At 39.9% G+C, this 24,678-nt stretch overlaps 1 protein-coding gene across 2 annotated transcripts in view; it reads left to right on the forward strand.

Moving 5' to 3' along the window:
• Positions 1 to 24,678, forward strand: part of tmem121ab (transmembrane protein 121Ab) — a 148,934-nt gene that overhangs the window by 911 nt on the left and 123,345 nt on the right. The gene's annotated exons all lie outside the window — the stretch shown is intronic.

Genomic DNA, 24,678 nt, shown 5'->3' on the forward strand with positions numbered 1-24,678 from the left:
TGCTACAGAAGTGTTGCTTAACTTACAAGCGTTGTTTGCAGTGGTAGCGTTTTTGCTAGCAACGGTCTCGAAAACATGTAAATACATGCAAATTTAATACATAATACATGCATCGATGTCCCACTGGGGGTGAGTTTTTCCTTGCCCTTATGTGGGCTCTGTACCGAGGATGTCGTTGTGACTTGTGCAGCCCTTTGAGACACTGTGATTTAGGGCTATATAAATAAACATTGATTGATTGATTGATTGAAATTATTAAAATATAATTATTTCATTGTCAAAGTGAGTGTATTTTTAAGTGAAATTCTTCTGACTCGTGTACAGAGGGAAGGAGACGGCACAGATAGGTGGGACGTCGTTTAACTCTATGTTTAATTATTATATACCGCATTTTTCGAAGTATAAGTCGCTCCGGAGTATAAGTCGCATCGGCCGAAAATGCATAATAAAGAAGGAAAAAACATATATAAGTCGCATTTTTTGGGGTAATTTATTTGATAAAACCCAACACCAAGAATAGACATTTGAAAGGCAATTTAAAATAAATAAAGAATAGTGAACAACAGGCTGAATAAGAGTACGTTATATGACACATAAATAACTAACTGAGAACGTGCCTGGTATGTTAACGTAACATATTATGGTAAGAGACATTCAAATAACTATAACATATAGAACACGCTATACGTTTACCAAACATTTTGTCACTCCTAATCGCTAAATCCCATGAAATCTTATACGTTTAGTCTCTTACGTGAATGAGCTAAATAATATTATTATATATTTTACGGTAATGTGTTAATAATTTCACACATAAGTCGCTCCTGAGTATAAGTCGCACCCCCGGCCAAACTATGAAAAAAACTGCGACTTATAATCCAAAAGTGTGACTATGTGTGGAAATTAATTGCTGAGTGTTACCGGAGTGTTGAGCGAGAGGCGATGTCCAATAGGGGCAGGGCATGCGCGTAGGTCCGTGAGATAGGCAGGAAGTCGGGGGCGATACAGAGGCGTCAAAGGTCCGTGTCCAGGTGGGAGGTCGAGATCCAAGAGGCAGTCAGGGAAGCAGAGGGAACACGGGGAGACGAGACGCACAGCTCGTGACGCGGAAACGGAGGTCTGCTGTTGGAACGACAAGGAGGACACGAGACGATAAACACGACGAGGGAGAAAACACAAAGAGCAAAAGAGTGTACATAGAGCTGACGTGTCAACGCACTGTACTGAACAGGTAGCTACGTTCTGGCCCTGGATAGCAGGTTGTGCTGCTTTAATAAGGCAGGTCTTCTCATCAGCTACAGGTGCGTTGATTACTGGTGATTGATGGCAGCCGCTTGCTGCAACCGGAGTGACGCGCGCCCGGCGCGTTCCCGGAGGGGCGCTCAGCATAGCGCACACATGAATGCGCACTGAGGTGCGGTCGGGCTGTGACAGACTCATCAGTGCACTAGAGTTGTACGGTATAAAGGTACTAATAAAGTACCGTGTACTAATGAAATAAAAAAGGTACTATACTCAGGGCCGTTTTATGCATCACAGACAGCTCTGCTTCGTGTAGCGATTTTGTGTACTTTCTCTCTCGCAGCCTTGTTTTTTTTCCTACTGCTCCGAGGTTGCCGGTGTGAGAGGCGAATGTGCGGACTGCTGAGCTAAAATCGTAAAGGAGATGTCATAATGAACGAAATTGTTTTTAAAATGGCGATTTTTGTATTGTTGCTGTTCTATTGAGTAAAATCATGATCTTTTATTTCAAAATGTGTGTTTTGTGTTTGTTTTTTTGACATTTGGGAGGGGCCCTTAAAACCCCCTCAGCCCCGCTCTCTATGACTAAGGTGGCCCTGACTATACAACCTTTGAAAAATACCAGTACTTTTTTTTTCATGCGCATGATCCCGAAGCGCGTGTGAATCAACACGCACACGCGCACGCGCACGCGCACACGCACACACACACACACACACACACACACACACACACACACACACACACACACACACACACACACACACACACACACACACACAGAGAGCACTTACAAGAGAAAACAATGTGGAGACAATAGGGGGAGAATGGATGTATTTTGGATAAAAGTGAAGCTAAGTCGGGCTGTGAATCTTTGGGCACCACAAAATTTGATTCTTGGGGGTAACGATTCGATCCAGACTCGATTTTCGATTCAAAACGATTGAAAATCAATACTTTTTTAATAACATTGGATGCCAGTTATATGATTAACTACATTCCTCCATTAAAAAAAATAATCAGCTCTGATACATTTATATAGTACTTAAAATAAAACTGGTTTGTTTAAAAAAAATTATACCCAAACATTTAATAAAGTGGCTGGACAGGACATACTTTAAAAATGTTTTTAATAAATATTATATATGTAGTTTTTGTACCCCAAACCATTAAAAAAATTGGGGAAGTGCTTTATTTCAGTGTCCATTGTTGGGTCTGGAGTGCCCTCTAGAGCAGTGGTTCTCAAATGGGGGTACGTGTACCCCTGGGGGTACTTGAAGGTATGCCAAGGGGTACGTGAGATTTTTTTTAAATGTCTGTCAAAAAGAACTGTGAAAAGAAATGCAACAATGCAATATTCAGTGTTGACAGCTAGATTATTTGTGGACATGTTCCATAAATATTGATGTTAAAGATTTCTTTTTTTGTGAAGAAATATTTAGAATTAAGTTCATGAATCCAGATGGATCTCTATTACAATCCCCAAAGAGGGCACTTTAAGTTGATGATTACTTCTATGTGTAGAAATCTTTATTTATAATTGAATCACTTGTTTATTTTTCAACAAGTTTTTAGTTATTTGTATATCTTTTTTTCCAATAATTCAGGAAAGACCACATCAAATGAGCAATATTTTGCACTGTTATACAATATAATAAATCAGAAACTGATGACATAGTGCTGTATTTTACTTCTTTATCTTTTTTTTTCAACCAAAAATGCTTTGCTCTGATTAGGGGGTACTTGAATTTAAAAAAATGTTCACAGGGGGTACATCACTGAAAAAAGGTTGAGAACCACTGCTCTAGAGGGCCGGCAAAAAATAATCTGTTTCTCAGCTCTGGTCCGAATAGGTTGCTACTCAGTTGTAATACACGTTTCCACCACTTGTGGCAGTAATGACAATAACAAACTAACAAAAAGTCTAAAGCTAAAGCCATAGAAGAGATTTAAGCACAAAAGGTATGGTTTGCACTTACATTTTAGTTACATTTATTTAATAAACACATGTATTATTATTTATTAATAAAGTTAGAACTTATTTATTTCAGCACTGTGTAACGTGTATGTATATTATTTTTCATCAGTGTTGTATGATTCTCTTTTTTGCACTACATTTAATTAGGATTTAATTTTGAATTGATTTTTAAAAGTTTTGAATCGATTCTTTTAACACTTAAGCGCCACTCTGCAAGCGGTGCTTTAAAACATAGCTAGCTCGCGGCTAACATCCTTCCACAATGTTTTAGCTACTTCTAAATCACCAATCCGTGCCTCCATGGCGACAAATAAACTATGTTTCTTACAAATATCATCAATGCAGGATGAAGCATAATTCAACATTGTACAGTACATAGCCACCTCTTATTTGCCATATTTTACAAATAAAATAAAAAAGTGTGTTCTTGTCTTGTGATTTACAATGGTAGGCAAAAATCAGAAGAAGAATAAGTTCCTTTTTAATGCACACATGTCAAAAGTGTAATTCCAATATTGATGTGCATTTATTAGAACAAAAATATTATATATTTTTTGTATTGTTTATTTTCACTCTTTCCCCAAAAAAATGGCGTGTTTCAAAGATGCAGAAAAAGCCGAGGAGGTAACATGCAGGTAAAAAAAAAACTATTTAATGTCACAACGAACACAAACAAAAGACGAGTACCGCTTGGAAGGGCCCCAAAGCATCGGGAAGGCTTTGCAAAAACTAAACTAAAACTGACAGGCTGCAAAACAACAAATCGGAATGCTGGAACACAGCAAAAACTTACGTGCAGAGAAGTGCGGCACGTGAAGCGTCCACATGAATAAAAATTCACTAAGTCCAGACAAAGGCAGGCAGCAAAAGCTCGACTTAAATAGCCGTAATCACAAACTGAAAACAGCTGCGAAGAGAAGACGCTCAGAGGCGGGAGCGAAGCTGCTCGCCGGAACATACAAACAAAACAGGAGAAACGACCAAAATAAGAGCGCTTAACCGGTACTAAGACACTAAACACAGGAAAACGCCAACAAACTCCTAACAAAGCACAATCTGATGTGACAGATGACACGACTCTTGATTTTAATCGTATTCAATAAATATATCTAACATACTCACATTTTAACGAATGATATGAAAGCATGTGTTAATCACAAAAAGTATTATCAAGGCTTAGGTCAGGTTGATTACAAAAATAAATACTAATTAAAAATACTGCAAAAGAAGGAAATCATTAAACACTCATTAAAAATTCAACAACTACGCAGCGCTAAAATAAATACATTATAACTTACTTTATTAATAATTCATAATAAATATATTTATTAAATAAACTAAACTAAAATTTAAGTTCATATAAAAAAACAGCTTCAAAACTTTAGACATCATTTTAGCGGTTAAGAAACTTCCTTGTGACTTTACCGCCAGACTTCTCGTTTGATATTGTCAGAACTGCCACAAGTGGTGGAAAACTGTATTACAACTGATTACCGCGAGAATTTTTTTATTATTTTTTTGGCGGGCTGGCATTATGGTTAATAAACACTGCGATAAAGCACTTCTCCAATTCATTTTTAATGGTTTGGTTTACAAAAAGACATATATAATAAATATTGACCAATCCTCTCGTCAGTAGTTATTGATACGTTACAGCTAGATCTGGCTCGTCACTATTTCATGACTGGATCCTCAGTCACAGATGTTATGTTTTAATTTGTTCAATTTAGATTGTGTTACATTTTTGTATGTATATTAGATTAAATGTCAGATTCTATATAATGCATTCCATTAATATTTGGGCTGTCAATTATATAACGAGGTAACGCATGATTAATCACATTAATCATGCAATTTATTTTGACCGCAGATGTTCCTTTATCCTAACCGCAAATGGGTACCTGAAAGGTGGCTCGGGTTCTTCTACGGCCAGTGATTAGGTCAATACATACTGGGGGCACATGTTGCTTTAATATACATCTCCTAGGTAATTTACATATATTGCACCAATTGATTATTTTATCGAAACACATAAAGTTTAAAAGACCACCTAAAAGTGAGACTTTTTTTTGAGCCACGAGCAAGAGCGCTACTAGTGGACGACAAACAACGCTGGCAGAGAATACCTGTGCCCTTTTCTTTTCCCATTTCTGCTCGCTATTTTCCCGCTTGTGGCTCATCAGGACCTAGTGAACTGCAGCTAACTTGTCCCTCGCTACGGGGCGGCCCGTGGGTAAAAAAGGACGTGCGTGTGCTAATCGCTTGTTAAGAAAATGTGTGTTTTTATCGCGTTAACTTTGACAGCCCTAGTATTAACGAATATTTTTAGTATTATATAATTTTTCTCTATTTTCAAATGTTGCTGCTTATTGTACAATGTACTTTGTTGAGAATTTTTCAAGTGTCTGGAGACTTTTTATTAAAAACGACTAGCAACAAAACTAGCATCTTTTTCTGGTGATATATTGTCCAGGGTGTACACCGCCTTCCGCCCGTGTGCAGCTGGGATAGGCTCCGGAACCCCCCGCAACCCCGTAAGGGACAAGCGGTAGAAAATGGATGGATGGATGGATGGATATTAGACTGTACTCGTGTTTAGCTCTGCCTGGTGCAATGGTATATGCGTAATGTGTATTATGTATTGCTCATTCTTTTGTTTTTTGCTGTGTTTTACTTTTGTAGTTGAGTGTAGAAATGGCGCCGCTGTAGTGGCAGCTGGTTCCATTAACTCTGTGCTCTTTAATGTCTTTTGTGTCCTTTGTGTTTTTTTAACATTTCCCTCTTGTTTTCATGGGTTTTTACCAGGCCGATATTATCGGCCGATAAATGCTTTAAAATGTAATATCGGAAATTATCGGTATTGGTTTCAAAAAGTAAAATTAATGACTTTTTAAAACGCCGCAGTACAGAGCAGTTGCGTCTCCCAGTCAGCAGCTCCTCCCCTCTCCCACACACAACACAGGAGTTGCAGCACGACTGCAGCATGAGGGGTTTACTGGCGACGCTTGATGACCTCATCAAACCGCCGCGAGCGAAGCATAACAACAACAAGAATGTGTTGTTGCCGGTGCTGTAGCCGTGGCTAACAAGCGAGCTTGCTCGGTGACTGACTAACGACACCATGTCTATGGTTTGGGATTATTTTAAAGTGTGTCTGACTGATAAAAAACTGGCAATTTGCAATGACTGCAAAAAGATGGTTATGCAAGGAGGAACCAAGACGTCTTCTTTTAATACGAGCAATTTGATCTCCCACCTCTTCAAGAATCATAAGGAGATACACGATGAATACAATGCGGAAGATGGATGGAAAGCAAACACCGAAAAAAAGTAGTACCACACAGTTGTCGCTTAAAGACTCCGCCGAGGAAAAACAAAAATACAACAAAAAACACCGCAGGGCGAAAGCCCAAGTTGTGGCCTGTCTCAACGCAGCATTTCAGAAGCTCTGACTGACTGGTGGGCCACTTCAAGCACTCACCACTCACTTGCAGCACATTTGTGTTACTCATACAAATACGTTTGAGCAGGGCAAATTGAGCCCAGTTTATAATTCCCTGTTATACAGTATACCAGGCAGCCTTGCACTAAAGGAGGACTATGTTATTGTTTACTTTTTTACTCTAGTATACTCTGGACTGAAGCTGTGTGCCTTCGTTGTTTTTGTAGCTGTTGTTTTGAGGCATGTTTAATAAAATAATGTACTTTGTGAAAGTCAAAGTATAGTATTTCCCATAGTTGTAGTGGGTATCAGGATTACCTCAGGGAGAGCATGTCCAAAATTCCAAGCTGCTGTTTTGAGGCATGTTAAAAAAAATAATGCACTTTGTGGCAGTGCCATGTTGGCACTTTTTTCCATAGCTTGAGTTGAAGTTGTTCTCTTATTTTGGAAAACCTTGTTACATTGTTTAATGCATCCAGCTGGGCATCACAACAAAATTTGGCATAATAATGTGTTAATTCCACAACTGTATATATCGGTATCGGTTGATATCGGAATCGGTAATTACGAGTTGGACGATATCGGAATATCGGATATCGGCAAAAAAGCCATTATCGGACATCTCTAGTTTTTACCGTGTATTTTGTGGACTTTTTGAATCTGCACTGCAACCACATAATGTCCTTATTGTGAGATTAGTTAAGTGTATATCCTACAGGATAATTTGGTTTCACGTAAAAAAAATAAAATTATTTGAGGTGTGGCCGCTATGATTTTGCCGTGGCGGTACGCCATGTTTAGTTACATTGAGGGGAAAACCCTGACCTTTACCTAATACAACCAATTACTGATAACAGATTTCCAAACATGAGTCCAATCCAAAGTCCAAACCCTGTACAGTAATTATTTATGCTCATGTATACTGTGAATTTTACACCCTTGTAAAATGTGCTAAATGTTAGCTTTAATCTGGGATTAAACGTGTGACCATTTATTTACTAGATGGCTGCTTGCATGGCACCACCCTGTTCTTGGTTCTCGCTGCCTCAGTGCTGCAGCTTTTCTTGCACAAATTAATTCATAGAATATAAAAGGAAGAAAAATGCCCGTGTCAGGCCCGCTTCGGATAAGAGGTGACCACCCCCGCCCCCGACCTACCAGCTCGGCGAGCTTGGAATACACGCTCAAGTCACACGAACACACCCCGCCACTATAAACCCATGGTGATTTCCAGAAAGCCCCAGATTTAAAAGGCTTGATTCTAATGGCGTTAATTAGGATTTTGATTACATTGAATGTGTGATAACGCATTAACCGTGTCTGATACGTGGGCTCAGGCTGCGAGTGACAAGAATTTAGCACGAGTCAGAGCCGAGATGTTACCGCGGTGCATCTCCCCAGTGCCCTTGAAAGAAATCACATTTTGAGAAGCCAGGTTTTCCTCAGGGTTATTAAGCTCCGGGCTCGACTGTATAGAAATTGCTCCTTCGTATTGCGGGGCTGACGAGCCAAATGCAAATTAATCTTTCATGCTCAATTTATTATCCGATAAACAGACTATGAATTTGAATTTGAAAAGTGACCCTGCGGAGGTCAGGCTGCACAATTGCCTTTTACGTCTTCCTGGAGTGTTTTATGTAATTAGAAATTAATCTTCAACCGATAGGTAGGAGGGAAAGTGAGCTCAGGGGCATGTGCTCGAAAGAAACATGCAATATTTCCTCAAATAGCGTCTTTCGGAGGGAGGAGTCCACCCGGATCCTTTTCTTCTAAGGCTGTCTAAAGCAGGGGTCTCAAACACGCAGCCCGCGGAGAGACGTTATTTTGCGGCTCGCACTTTAATATGAAAATGTTATGTTAGTGCGGCCCTAGAGTTTTATATGAATGGCGCTTGACAGCGTCATACTTGTAAACCCTCCCGATTTTCAGTGTGCCTCCCGTAAATCTCCAGGGGCAACCATTCTCCCGAATTTCTGACGATTTTCACCCAGACAACAATATTAAGGGCGTGCCGTGACGGCACTGCCTTTAGCGTCCTCTACAGTTGTATTTGGCTTCTGTAGACACACGTAAGCGACTGCAAGACATATTTGATCAAAAGCCACACAGGTCACACTGAGGGTGGCCGTATAAACAACTGTAACACTGTTACAAATATGCGCCACACTGTGAACCCACACCAAACAAGAATGACAACCACATTTCGGGAGAACATCCGCACCGTAACACAAAATAAACACAACAGAACAAATACCCAGAATCCCATGCAGCCCCCCCCCCCCCCCCCCCTCGCCCCCCCCACACACACACACACACACACACACTACAACCAAACCCTCCTCGAGTTAGGGCCGCAAGGTGTTCTGGGTATTTGTTCTGTTGTGTTTCTGTTGTGTTACGGTTGCGGATGTTCTCCCGAAATGTGTTTGTCATTCTTGTTTGGTTTGGGTTCACAGTGTGGCGCATATTTGTAACAGTGATAAAGTTGTTTATACCCTCAGTGTGACCTGTGGGGTTGTTGACCAAGTATGTCTTGCAGTCACTTACGTGTGTCTGCAGAAGCCTCATACAACATGTGACTGGGCCGGCACGCTGTTTGTATGGGGAAAAAGCAGACGCGACGACATGTTGTAGAGCAGTGGTTCTCACCCTTTTTCAGTGATGTACCCCCTGTGAAAATGTTTTTAATTCAAGTGTCCCTTAATCAGAGCAAAGCATTTTTTGTTGAAAAAAAGAGATAAAGAAGTAAAATACAGCACTATGTAATCAGTTTCTGATTTATTAAATTGTATAACAGTGCAAATTTTGCTCATTTGTAGTGGTCTTTCTTGAACTATTTGGAAAAAAAGATATAAAAATAACTTAAAACTTGTTGAAAAATAAACAAGTGATTCAATTATAAATAAAAATTTCTACACATAGAAGTAATCATCAACTTAAAGTGCCCTCTTTGGGGATTGTAATAGAGATCCATCTGGATTCATGAACTTAATTCTAAAAATTTCTTCACAAAAAAAGAAATCTTTAACATCAACAATTATGGAATATGTCCACAAAAAATCTAGCTGTCAACACTGATTATTGCATTGTTGCATTGTAATGAATGGAATAGCCTACTTGATTTGATGTTCAGTTTATGAACTTACATTCATATTTTCTTGAAGTATTATTCAATAAATATATTTATATATTTTTGAATTGTTGCTATTTTTAGAATATTTAAAAAAAAATCTCACGTACCCCTTGGCATACCTTCAAGTACCCCCAGGGGTACGTGTACCCCCATTTGAGAACCACTGTTGTAGAGGACGCTAAAGGAAGTGCCATCATGGCAAGCTCTTAATATTGTTGTCCGGGTGAAAATCGGGAAAAATTCGGGAGAATGGTTGTCCCGGGAGATTGTCGGGAGGGGCACTGAAATTCTGGAGTTTCCCGGAAAAATCGGGAGGGTTGGCAAGTATGTTGTTACGGCGGGAAAGCCATTCAAAGAAGATGAATTCTTTCAAAAGTGCATGTTAGATTTTTTTAAGAAATCTTTTCTTGCGGCCCAGCCTCACCCAGTTTCTGCATCCAGTGGCCCCCAGGTAAATTTAGTTTGAGACCCCTGGTCTAGAGTGATAAGAGGTGACTAGAATTGAAGTTTAATAAGTCATTCTACAAAAAATAAGTAAGTAAAAATTATAGTAGGCCGAGCTGTCTAAAGTTCCGGAGCTTTCTCTAGAACGGTCGCCCACCTTCCATGCTTTTGTCCACCCAGGTCTCAACCCGTTGATGGAGATCAAAACTGCACCTGGTACTTCTTCCTCCAGAACCGTAATGAGATACAAATGTGGGTGTATTTGCAAAGATATACAACACAGGGTGCATTTATTCTGCTTATCTCCTTTGAGCAGAGCAGAACCAAGACCAGAGCTAGTCATTTCTAAGGTGTTCGATTTTGCCCAAATGTTGGAAAATATTCCTCTAACAAGTGGCTTTAAAACAGAGGTCTTCAACTGGGGGTCCGTGATCCCTAATCGTGAAGTTTTTTGGTTGATTCGACTTTAATATAATAATAATAATAATAATAACTGGGACTTATATAGCGCTTTTCTAAGTACCCAAAGTCACTTTACATGTAGAACCCATCATTCATTCACACCTGGTGGTGGTAAGCTACTTTCATAGCCACAGCTTCCCTGGGGTAGACTGACGGAAGCGTGGCTGCAATTTGCGCCAACGGCCCCTCCGACCACCACCTATCATTCATCATTCAATTCACCGGTGTGAGTGGCACCGCAGGCAAAGGGTGAAGTGTCCCGCCCAAGGACACAACAGCAGCGATTTTATGGATGGTAAGAGGCAGGGAGCGAACCTGCAACCCTCAGGTTTCTGGCACCGTTGCTCTACCCACTACTTTAATATGTTTTTATATTCTCCCCGTGATTTTTCCACACATATAAATGTCTTTAAACACTCATGAAATTTGATCCAACACCTAGAGAACAGATCAACAGAGGCCGAAGACGTCTCTCAGTCTCGGTTTATTCACTGCTCTGCCAATCCCGAGGCTATGGCAGGCTTCCCGTGATTGGTCAAGAGCCCATTCTCAAATACCAGCTAGTTTATTTTGAATGTAATGGAACTGTATTGTCATTGCACTTAAAAAGTACAGCGAAATTAAATGTTCACGATAAACCCGTCCAAGAACAGACGGTATACAGGGTAGACAGGAAGACTGATGGGTCGCCACTTGGCGGCGCCTCGTAAAAAAAGTAGGAAACGGGTAAACATAGGGGGCGGAGGAGCAGATCCCAAACTAAGCTCCTATGATGGGGAGGGGGTTCAGTTTGAGACCAGCAAAAGAGTATATATGAACACGTTACGGCACAAAAAAACTCAAGACTTGCAAAGGGGCGAGTATCCGGTCCGAAGCTGCAGCCTTCAGGGCGTTGCTCCATAAGCCATCATACTGCAGGGGGTCTGTTTAGTAGTCCATGGGTGCATGTTATGTCTATAAGCCAAAAGGGCACTCCGCTAGGCGTCCTGGAACGAAGTCAGCATCCCAGATTTCTTTGAAAAAGGGAAAAGGGATTTTCAGAGCGTCTTTTAAAAAAAGTTAAAGTACCAATGATTGTCACACACACACTAGGTGTGGCAAAATTATTCTCTGCATTTGACCCATCGCCTTTGATCACCCCCTGGGAGGTGAGGGGAGCAGTGGGCAGCAGCGGTGGCCACGCCCGGGAATCATTTTTGGTGATTTAACCCCCAATTACAACCCTTGATGCTGAGTGCCAAGCAGGGAGGTAATGGGTCTCATTTTTATAGTCTTTGGTATGACTCGGCCAGGGTTTGAACTCACAACCTAGTGTTTGTAGTGAAAAAATTTATAATTTTGTAACACAACAAAAAAAATGGAAAACATTAAAGACCTCTTGCTTAAACAACATTGTGCCCAAATTAATTAGAGGGTGGTTTGTTGACCTGGATTTAAAAAAAAAACATGCTACCCCTTTCTCCTTAAGTTACCGTGTATTCCGGACTATAGCGCACACTGGTATAAAAGCCGCACCCAAAAATATTTTTCCCTATATTAGCCGCACCAGACTATAAGTCACATATATATATATGTTGTAGAATTAATTATTTACACAAAAATATTTATTTACATACTTTAATTGTTTCCAAACCTTGTCTGTAACATGGCAGTAAAACGGTTGATCAAACAAAACAGAAGTAGTCTTCATGGACCCACGAGCTGCAGAAGCTAGCTCTCCAACCAGCTAAACAGACTCAATAACTACATGGTGACGTTTTGGTGAATTTACGGAGGAATTTGTGAAACTGAAACATTATAAAAAGAATGCCATTGTAAGTTAATTATATTAACACAGACACTCGTAAACACATTAGCATGTTAGCTAATACTAAGGACGATAGCTTCATTACATACTATAGCATGTACAAATATGCATGAAAACACTTCTACAGACATCCAACATGAGAAGGTTTGTAAGTATAAACAGTTTTAGTTATATTGTAAAACTTACAAACGTTGCTTGGAGTGATGAATGAAGGAACCTTTCAAGCCAAAACGCTATGGAAGCTCTTTTCCGGTTTACGGCATCAAACAGGATGTACATTTTAAACCCGCAATAGCGAACTTGTCCAAAAGATGGCACCAAAGCGGAAACAATAACGCACCTTTTCAGTCCCCTGCTTGGGTTTCATGCAAACTATTGAACACAAAACATTATGGGCATTAGCACAAAAAAAGAAATCCATAAATTAGCCGCTCCGTCTTATAAAAAGCAGGGTCAAAATCTAGGAAAAAAGTAGCGGCTTATAGTCCGGAATTTACAATAATCAGGCTGCACTTACTCCGCTCAAAACGGAGTATAAGAAATATTTTAATATACTGTATATTATGTAAAAAAAACAACTAACGTCATTAATAAGTACTAAATGACACCAAAACGCATCAATTGAAGCCACTTAAGTCCTCTAGCAGCTATACAATGTATGTAGCTGAATAAACGATATGTCTAATGTTTTTCATTTCTACCATCCAAAACGTAGAACGGAGCCGTGTGTCGAACTGTCAGTTTGCGCGCCCTTCTGACATGCGCTAAATAAAACGCAAAATAGTGCTCGCAAAACAGTGATGAGCGTGTGAATAAATCACATTGTGCGTGCTAAACAATCATATATGCATCTTCTCCTCCCAGTATTGTGGGCGTTTTTATGATCAGCATATATTTTGTACATGCAGACCTTTAGTCAATCAGGCCTTATGTCCTCGAAACAAGTGCCATGCGTATTAAAACAGAACGAGTCGTGACCCAATACTTTTGCACGGGACTGCATATTAAAATGTTGATACATCGGATACACAGGTGTCAAGCTTCTGTCAATTGAAACTGTAACAAGCACAAGTTAATCAACTGCGAAGGTAGCGGCATGAAATAAATAAAGAATCATGCACTGATCTCCAAATTAACACTGATTGAAACACAATTGAAATGTGGATGGTTGATGAGCCTTTTGTGTGCTTGGTGGTTGTTGAATCTCTCTAGGGCAGGGATCTCAAAGTCAAGAATGAATTATCTATGGCCCCCGGGATGATATTTGATTAGTTTTAGAACCGGCCAGCAGGTCACAGCCGCCTGCTGCTGTTTTGCAGGCACCAATACTCCATCAGTGTTGGCGCTAGGAATTTTCAAAATGGGGTCCCAGGGACCCCATCAAGTCTTAAAAATGGGGTCCCACAGCACATTTTTGGGATCTCACTTTTTTGTAACCATTTTGAAAACAAATGATAAATGTATGCATTATACTGTTATATCTCACATTCTTTATTGTGTTTTGGGAATTAAGGTTGTCATAAACGTTACTTAATTCATTAAAAAAAAAAATACAAAAGAAAACACAGTTTTATGCATACAGGTAAAAGCCAGTAAATTAGAATATTTTGAAAAACTTGATTTATTTCAGTAATTGCATTCAAAAGGTGTAACTTGTACATTATATTTATTCATTGCACACAGACTGATGCATTCAAATGTTTATTTCATTTAATTTTGATGATTTGAAGTGGCAACAAATGAAAATCCAAAATTCCGTGTGTCACAAAATTAGAATATTACTTAAGGCTAATACAAAAAAGGGATTTTTAGAAATGTTGGCCAACTGAAAAGTATGAAAATGAAAAATATGAGCATGTACAATACTCAATACTTGGTTGGAGCTCCTTTTGCCTCAATTACTGCGTTAATGCGGCGTGGCATGGAGTCGATGAGTTTCTGGCACTGCTCAGGTGTTATGAGAGCCCAGGTTGCTCTGATAGTGGCCTTCAACTCTTCTGCGTTTTTGGGTCTGGCATTCTGCATCTTCCTTTTCACAATACCCCACAGATTTTCTATGGGGCTAAGGTCAGGGGAGTTGGCGGGCCAATTTAGAACAGAAATATCATGGTCCGTAAACCAGGCACGGGTAGATTTTGCGCTGTGTGCAGGCGCCAAGTCCTGTTGGAGCTTGAAATCTCCATCTCCATAGAGCAGGTCAGCAGCAGGAAGCATGAAGTGCTCTAAAACTTGCTGGTAGACGGCTGCGTTGACCCTGGATCTCAGGAAACAGAGTGGACCGACACCAGCAGATGACATGGCACCCCAAACCATCACCCAACCATGCAAATTTTGCATTTCCTTTGGAAATCGAGGTCCTAGAGTCTGGAGGAAGACAGGAGAGGCACAGGATCCACGTTGCCTGAAGTCTAGTGTAAAGTTTCCACCATCAGTGATGGTTTGGGGTGCCATGTCATCTGCTGGTGTCGGTCCACTCTGTTTCCTGAGATCCAGGGTCAACGCAGCCGTCTACCAGCAAGTTTTAGAGCACTTCATGCTTCCTGCTGCTGACCTGCTCTATGGAGATGGAGATTTCAAGTTCCAACAGGACTTGGCGCCTGCACACAGCGCAAAATCTACCCGTGCCTGGATTACGGACCATGGTATTTCTGTTCTAAATTGGCCCGCCAACTCCCCTGACCTTAGCCCCATAGAAAATCTGTGGGGTATTGTGAAAAGGAAGATGCAGAATGCCAGACCCAAAAACGCAGAAGAGTTGAAGGCCACTATCAGAGCAACCTGGGCTCTCATAACACCTGAGCAGTGCCAGAAACTCATCGACTCCATGCCACGCCGCATTAACGCAGTAATTGAGGCAAAAGGAGCTCCAACCAAGTATTGAGTATTGTACATGCTCATATTTTTCATTTTCATACTTTTCAGTTGGCCAACATTTCTAAAAATCCCTTTTTTGTATTAGCCTTAAGTAATATTCTAATTTTGTGACACACAGAATTTTGGATTTTCATTTGTTGCCACTTCAAATCATCAAAATTAAATTAAATAAACATTTGAATGCATCAGTCTGTGTGCAATGAATAAATATAATGTACAAGTTACACCTTTTGAATGCAATTACTGAAATAAATCAAGTTTTTCAAAATATTCTAATTTACTGGCTTTTACCTGTATGTAAATGTTTTTCAGTTGTAAACATTCATTCACTTTCCTTCTTTCTTTCATGGATCTAAACTTTACCGCTGCCGGTATTTTTTTCTATATTTTTATTGTAATATTTTCAGAATGTGTTTGTCATATTTTTGGCCAAAGAAAACAATCCAAAGTTGTCTTTATTTTTTAGTTTTAATGCCATGATTTTATTAGTCCATGCGGCCCCTGAGCTAAAATGAGTTTGACACCTCTGCTCTAGGGCCATTCAAGAATGCAACTGTCTGTGGTTTTATGTTTATTTATTCATATTCTGTTTTTTTTTTTTCTTGTTTGGGGGGAAAAATCAGCATTTGATGTATTTTTGGCTGCTCCTGTCAACTATGTGTCTAAAACCCAATAAACAAAACTTGATAGATACTCACGTCGAGACGGTCCCTAAAAACAACAGAGCGCTGCTGTTACTCTGAAAAAAACAAATAGACCAAAATAAAATGTCTTCTGTCGAAGATTGGTTGACCGGAATGTACAAAATAAGACTAAGAGTGATAGGGAAAATCTGGCCCACCGGTCCTTAGCTTTCTGGAAATGTGGCCCCCAAATCACTTCCATTGAATAACCCCGCTCTAGTCAGTCATCCGCTGTCTCTTCTCTCCGAATCACCTCTTCCTTATCCCATTTCTGACATTTCCTTAAAACTCCTTATCAAAATCCACGTTTAACTTGTTGACTTATGTTGCCAATTAACAGACGAACCGAGGCCATAATGATAACAATAACAGGGTTGTGGTAGTGCAACCAGGGGGCTGTAATCACATTTACTATGACAGACACCATTGTGGGTTACGTGCACGGAGAGGCATTTGTACAGCTGGATTTTACAACATAAGTGTATGCGGCGCCGGATATTTGCGAGCAAAAGCTGTAATGAATATTTTAACATTAAAACAGTCGACGGGGGGAATATAAAATTGTAAAAAAATCAGTGAGCGCCTGTAAAAAGAAGGTAAAAAGAAGAATTCTGTGATAGTTGGAAATCATCATACAGTAGACAACATTATAAATGTATTATCATACCTACGTTATACATGTGTCATACCACTATGTGACAAATATGGTACTTCACTAGTCACTCACCATCCAGAGGCGCCCGGTCTTGGAGGTGAATTAGATTTTTAACCCCTTTTCAACTGCAGGCTGACTTGCTCCGTTTCGGATTTTTTTTCACAACACACCGACTGCAGATGGGGTTTCTTTTCATGAATGCGCACCCTGCATGCTTATTGCACAGTGGATTGTGTTTCCGCTTGCCGGGTATTCCATTTATGGGCCTCTTTAAAATTCAGCCCTCTCGCTAGAAACTCAATTAAATACAGTATTGCTATAAATACACAGGCTGAAAGCCACGGAGCTGGCCGAGGCACACTCGGTCGCTTCTCCTCACCCCCAACCAATCATCCCAGGCTGCGACCCCACCCCCATTAGCTCGACTCGTGGTCAATTTGAATGATCAACAGAAGACAATCCGGGAGGCTGTCACACAGGCCAAAAACTACGAGCACCTCGAACATCCGAATTGTTCTTTTCTATAGCTCCTTTTGGCAGGGACAATGCCAGTTAAATAGCAGGGGTTTGTTTCTGCAGCACTAGCATGCTTGTGCCATGTTCGCTCTAAAGTCGTAGGCATCATCATTACCCGAAACTGTGTTTTTGCTGTTGCATCGAATGCTATACGCACACAGCTCATTGCCGCCGTGGTTCTCAGTCGCTGGTTTTCCATTCCAGAGTCTGTGCTTTGCAAGGCTATAATCTCCCTGACATAATGGCGTCCACTCCAATCAATGGCCAAATGGCTTGGTCAATCAATAGCGACCGTACTGTACAATAACGTGGCCCGGGAAAGGCAGAAAGGGAATCAGCCTGCAGGCATCACGTGTTGGAATTTCTTTGCAAATATCCTCCTTAATTATAGATCAGAAATGCTAACCTTGTTAGCAAGACATGCATTATGGATTGCATTGTAATCTGTTCTGATGTAAGCTCGGTATCTGTAGCGGGAAAGAACAAAACAGCTGCACTTTGCTTTTTCTATCCATGCAGGGTTCAAGGTGGTTTATTTCAAACATGCATACAAGGGTTACAGTTCTTGTTTACTGTTTACATACAGGCATGTGATTTTTTTTCGTCTATAGTCGGAAATTCGTCTTTTTTATCTCTCTAAAAATAGGAAAATAAATAAATACATTTTTATTTGTTTTTCCCAACCTACAATGTGTGTTAAAATCTTGATCCGTCTCTTTGCCATACCTGCTAACAACTACGGTTTTCCCGTGATAAGTACGGTTTTTGATAGTGGTGAAAACTACGGTTTTCCATTAAAAATCGAAACTACGTAGCGAGGCAACTCCACGGCCAGGGGACAAAATATACGGGAAACATCAATGATGACTGGTTGGTTTACGTACAAGAACATCCATGATTGGCTAGTTGGTTTACTATGATGAGTCACGATTCGTTAAGATTAGGGCAAAACATTAGGGGCCAATCAGAGGCAAGATAGGGCGGGCCATCGAACCAGGAAGGGAAATCACAACAGACACCCCAAATGACGACGAGAGAGTCGGAGAAGAGAAGAGGGCGGGCAATTTATATATTTAAAAAACTAGTGGAAGATGGCAGAGGAATTCTCTTCCTTAGATTTATCTTTTACCGATGTAGACGATGTCCAGGAAACCAACAATGCAGCTACGTGGCCACATTTGGACAAAAGTATACATCTGGATAAAACAGTTGTTTACCATGTAAGCCCAAATCTAAACTGCTCTTGACATGGAAGACGTGGAATACACATGAACACACATGATTGTGGCAGACATATGTTGACTTTTGCTAAAGTATAGCCTGTCTAAATGCTAAATTTCATTTTCATTGGTGTTTCAGAACAAGACAGTAGCTGGCATTTTGCTCATTACTTCTACTGTTTATATTTTGACATTGAATAGTTGAATCATTTTGAAACATAAACAAGATATTTGTTATTTCATGCAATAAATCACAAATGGCTGTTCAAATAAAATAAGTTAGCTAATAGAATAAACATTGTTTGTACTCTTCATGATTTTTGCATTTGGAGCAGTTAGAAGTGGAGAGGGAGTCAAAGAAACAGAAATTGGCTGTACAATCCAAGGCAGAATCCACTAAAGCAGAAACAAAAAGGAAAATGCAAGCTGCTCAGAAATTTGCCAGGAAGTCTCATGTCAGAGCCGTCAAAGCAAACATGCCAAAGTAATGTGTGAATGAACCAAAGTAATGTGTCCATCCATTTTTATACTGCTTGTCCCTTTCGGGGTAGCAGGGGGCACTGGTGTAAATAATGTCAATAACTAGATGAACCGTCTGTGGCTGCAAAGTGAACAAAAGTAAGTTTGTAAATATTGTATAGAGTAGGCTAACCCATGTGGTTCCTGTGGATGTGAACACAAGTTGTAATTACTGTAGTGACTAAATAACATAGTGACTGAAACAGACACAGTGATTCATTTGGATGAATGGGGTATGTATTAGAGATTATCGATAATGGCTTTTTTGCCGATATCCGATATTCCGATATTGTCCAACTCCTAATTACCGATTCCGATATCAGCCGATACCGATACATACAGTCGTGGAATTAACACATTATTATGCCTAATTTTGTTGTGATGCCCCGCTGGATGCATTAAACAATGTAACAAGGTTTTCCAAAATAAATTAACTCAAGTAATTGAAAAAAATGCCATATTTATTATTGAAGTCACAAAGTGCATTCTTTTTTTTCACATGCCTCAAAACAGCATCTTGGAATTTGGGAGGTTGGGGGGGGGGGGGGGGGGGGGGGTAACGGGGGGTGTATATTGTAGCGTCCCGGAAGAGTTAGTGCTGTAAGGGGTTCTGGGTATTTGTTCTGTTGTGTTTATATTGTGTTTATGTTGTGTTACGGTGCGGATATTCTCCCGAAATGTGTTTGTCATTCTTGTTTGGTGTGGGTTCACAGTGTGGCGCATATTTGTAACAGTGTTAAAGTTGTTTATACGGCCACCTTCAGTGTGACCTGTATGGCTGTTGACCAAGCATGCCTTGCATTCACTTGTGTGTGTGAAAAGCCATAGATATTATGTGACTGGGCCGGCACGCAAAGGCAGTGCCTTTAAGGTTTATTGGCGCTCTGTACTTCTCCCTACGTCCGTGTACACAGCGGCGTTTTAAAAAGTCATACATTTTACTTTTTGAAACCGATACCGATAATTTTGAGACCGATACCGATAATTTTCGATATTACATTTTAAAGCATTTATCGGCCAATAATATCGGCAGTCCGATATTATCGGACATCCCTAGTATGTATTATATGTTAACTCTGTTGATAATTTTTCAATTCTTTAAACACTAAAACACAATGGTGCTTTTTATTTGCCAATTTTTGCATGTTCAGTTGCTGAAAAACCAGGAGCTTCGGGGGGGGGGGGGTGAGGGTATTTTTTTCTTCCAGCTGACCGACGTAATTATGATACGCTGTCACGTTCAGTTCAGCTGCCACTGCTACACATTAAAATCAGCTTTAAATAATAACAAATAAGGAAGCAACACCACACAAAAGTTTGTAACCCAACAATATGTCCCCCTCAAAAGTTCCTCAAAGTCACGCATGTGTGTCGATTTGAAGTGAATGCACTTTACTCACGACAAGTTTTATCAACCGCCCTCCTAGCGATCCATTAATCCACAGGCTAATATTAATCCACTCAAAAAAAGTGATACATTGAGGTAATATAATAATCCATAAAGTTGCTTTGAAGCAAGATAGCATCCGCTGTGACTGACAGGTCTCTGCGTTTGCGTGTCATTAAGACATTTTGCTTAAAAAATGTGTTTCAGTTCCTTCTGTCTCTTGACTACAAACTGGACAAGCATTACATTTGCTCACTGAGTCTTTTTATTGATATAACACACACACATACACTCAATATGGCTTCTGATCCCTCACTCAAATACAACAAACACAAATAACAACAATTCCTATTGTTACAAAATGCACACCCACATAACATGCTACTTGATTGTATAGATGTACATGATATATTTGATATATCATGTAAAAGGTCTGTGTATTGTACTGAAAAGAAACAGAGTGACGGATCTGTGTGCACTTTACAAGAAGATGACATAACTGTATTCCACCTTGCACTGCACACATGGTTGACTTCTTCAAGACTTTAAAAAAAAACAGGTGTTAATAAAAGACTTTCCTCCTCTGAGATGTTACAGTACAACATGTCGAAGGTGTTTAAAAGGGAACATTATCACCAGACCTATGTAAGCGTCAATATATACCTTGATGTTGCAGAAAAAAGACCATATATTTTTTTAACCGATTTCCGAACTCTAAATGGGTGAATTTTGGCGAATTAAACGCCTTTCTATTATTCGCTCTCGGAGCGATGACGTCACAACGTGGCGTCACATCGGGAAGCAATACGCCATTTTCTCAAACACCGAGTCAAATCAGCTCTGTTATTTTCCGTTTTTTCGACTGTTTTCCGTACCTTGGAGACATCATGCCTCGTCGGTGTGTTGTCGGAGGGTGTAACAACACGAACAGGGACAGATTCAAGTTGCACCAGTGGCCCAAAGATGCGAAAGAGGCAAGAAATTGGACGTTTGTTCCGCACACTTTACCGACGAAAGCTATGCTACGACAGAGATGGCAAGAATGTGTGGATATCCCGCGACACTCAAAGCAGATGCATTTCCAACGATAAAGTCAAAGAAATCTGCCGCCAGACTCCCATTGAATCTGCCGGAGTGTGTGAGCAATTCAGGGACAAAGGACCTCGCTAGCACGGCAAGCAATGGCGGCAGTTTGTTCCCGCAGACGAGCGAGCTAAACCCCCTATTGACCCTAGCTTCCCTGGCCTGCTGACATCAACTCCAAAACTGGACAGATCAGCTTTCAGGAAAAGAGCGCGGATGAGGGTATATCTACAGAATATATTAATTGATGAAAATTGGGCTGTCTGCACTGTCAAAGTGCATGTTGTTGCCAAATGTATTTCATATGCTGTAAACCTAGTTCATAGTTGTTAGTTTCCTTTAATGCCAAACAAACACATACCAATCGTTGGTTAGAAGGCGATCGCCGAATTCGTCCTCGCTATCTCCCGTGTCGCTGGCTGTCGTGTCGCTTTTGCTTGCATACGGTTCAAACCGATATGCCTCAATAACTTCAGTTTCTTCTTCAATTTCGTTTTCGCTACCTGCCTCCACACCTACAACCATCCGTTTCAATACATGCGTAATATGTTGAAACGCTTAAGCCGCTGAAATCCGAGTCTGAATCCGAGCTAATGTCGCTATAGCTTGCTGTTCTTTCCGCCATGTTTGTTTGTGTTGGCTTCACTATGTGACGTCACAGGTGACGGGTGTTTATAACGATGGTTAAAATCAGGCACTTTGAAGCTTTTTTTAGGGATATTGCGTGATGGGTAAAATTTTGAAAAAAACTTCGAAAAATATAATAAGCCACTGGGAACTGATTTTTAATGGTTTTAACAATTCTGAAATTGTGATAATGTTCCCCTTTAACCTATTGTCCAAATATAAATGGTAATTAAAATGCATTTTTTTCCACACCTTTATTTCCACAAATTACATATAGTATCAATAAGGGTATCGCATCGATACAATCTTAACGTTATACATCCCTACGAATAAATCTGTCCACTTCCTCTATTCAGCATACAATTTACAGAAAACGCCCTAAACATCAGACCCTGTCGAGAACACCATCACCCACAGGCAAACCAAACCGCCCACGAGGGTGTGTGATGACATACCCACCATCTGGTGGTTCAATTAGAATTGTCACTTGAATCTTTTCCATTTTTGCCATTACCCTAATACCTAGATAGCACCCAGCAAAGGGACAGAACAGTTAACATAATCAACTAATTGTTAGATGTTACATTAAAAGATAAAATCTTACTATCAAATAATTAACATTTAATAACACACGCAAACGTACCGAAAATTGGTTCTGTTAAGTCAATTCCCAGGGAACATACCTACTTCTGACATTTCCAGAACCTTTTGACCGATCAATAGCGAAATGAAAGAAACATAAACTTTTAGTCTCGAGGCGGGTTGCCCCAGGGCCTGTGCTTTCTTCCTCTGCTCACTGCGACCTGTTGGTTGGATTCCGTTCCATTCCATCGACCCGGCCATTTTTTCGATGGCCGGGTCGATGGTTTTTGGCTCTGGGACTGGGACTAGGACTGCACTTTGTCGCATCTCGATTGGTTGTGCTCTGACATGGGGTAAATGGCCGACTTTAAATGATTGGGTGAGTTTATGCGTTTTATATAATGTGAACAATTTCACTGATCCATCGTGATCCGTTCGGCAATTTTATAACTGTACAATAATTTTTCAACCCTCTGGGACTGCACGAATTTAACTCTTTTTGAAGCAAGTAAATTAAACCCATTCCGAGTTTTTTTAATGGTGTCAAGGTTTCTGCGCTTTAATTTAAGCCTAGGCCTGGGCCGATATTCAATATGTCAATTAATGAAAATTAAAGTTTTTGACCGGTTTCATGCGGCTCTCACATTCATATCGACGTTTTTGCGAGCGAGACGGTCTGCAAGAAACTCGCATGTCAACATCTCGGCCGGTGCCACACCCAACAAAATGCCGAAGCAACCAGCACTGACCCAATTGAGCCTGGCGTCTTCCATTTCCAGATCAACACCGTATGAAAAAAATAGTCAACAACAGAAGGAGATAACGTCCGCAGTAACCTACCACATAACGAAGGACATACACTATTTGATTTCCTATTATGCAGCTCATTTTTATTTTACACCTTTTTAAATATCTTGTGTGACATCATGCACAAAAGTGCACTTTATTAGTTATAAACTATTGTAGTGGCGTTCTGTACAAAAAGTGCACTTTAATTTAGTGTTGTTTTGATATGTCATCTTAGTGACATCATGCACAAAAGTGCACTAATAGCTTGTTTTAAAATGTCTCTGATAATCTTGCACTTTCTGTTTTGAAATGACATGACTGTTTGTGCCACTGCTTAATAACTGTTTAATAAATGCAGTTTTGCTAAATTGACTTAGTTGTGAGTTTCCTCTCTGTATGAAAGTTTTAAATGAGCATATATTAATGCAGTATGAACTAGAATGTTTTAATGTAGACACAAATAATCATCATATTGGTGTGATTATATGCATCAAGTGTTCATTCAAGGCTAAGGCAAAATATCGAGATATATATCGTGTATCGTGCCTAAAAATATCGAGATATTAATAAAAGGCCATATCGCCCAGCCCTAATTACAATGGTAAAAGGTATACGAAAAATACAAATAATTGCATTTGAAATGGTATACTTCCATTATTATTATGCATTTAAATTACATCAGTGATACAGTTTGTCTCAAAAAATATTTATGGTAATGATATAGTTTATCGGCAATAATGTGTAGCTCAATACATCGTCGACCCAGGCCTTTTTAAGCCTAGCGTAAAATTACACAGCTTTTTGTCACAAAAACAGTGATAGAATATGGGGAGATTTGAAATTAAAGTGCACGCCATTCAATAACAGGTTATCGTGGATTAAAAAGCTGCTGAAATTAAATTCAGAATAAGGTCAAAAAGATTACAAGTACATTCAAATAATTGGGTACTTATGTGCCATAAAGCGGAGTTCAAATATCTGGACCAAATCACATCAAAGACTTAAACCTTTAATGTTGTTATAGGGGAGAAAACAAAAGTGCTGAAGAGACTTTTGACTAATAACTGCCAGATTGAGTGTGACTACTTGGTTTTATGGCGCGATAAAAACGTGCACAATCCAGAGAGCTGTTAAAGATGTTTCCCCTGGTTTTGTTCTTACTTTCTAGATGCTCTAATTTAAAAGATGTGGTCTTTTTTTTTTGCATGTCGCCAAAGAGATCCTCTCGTAACGTT

Source organism: Nerophis lumbriciformis, linkage group LG26, assembly GCF_033978685.3.
Source record: "Nerophis lumbriciformis linkage group LG26, RoL_Nlum_v2.1, whole genome shotgun sequence".
Taxonomy (NCBI): Eukaryota; Metazoa; Chordata; class Actinopteri; order Syngnathiformes; family Syngnathidae; genus Nerophis; species Nerophis lumbriciformis.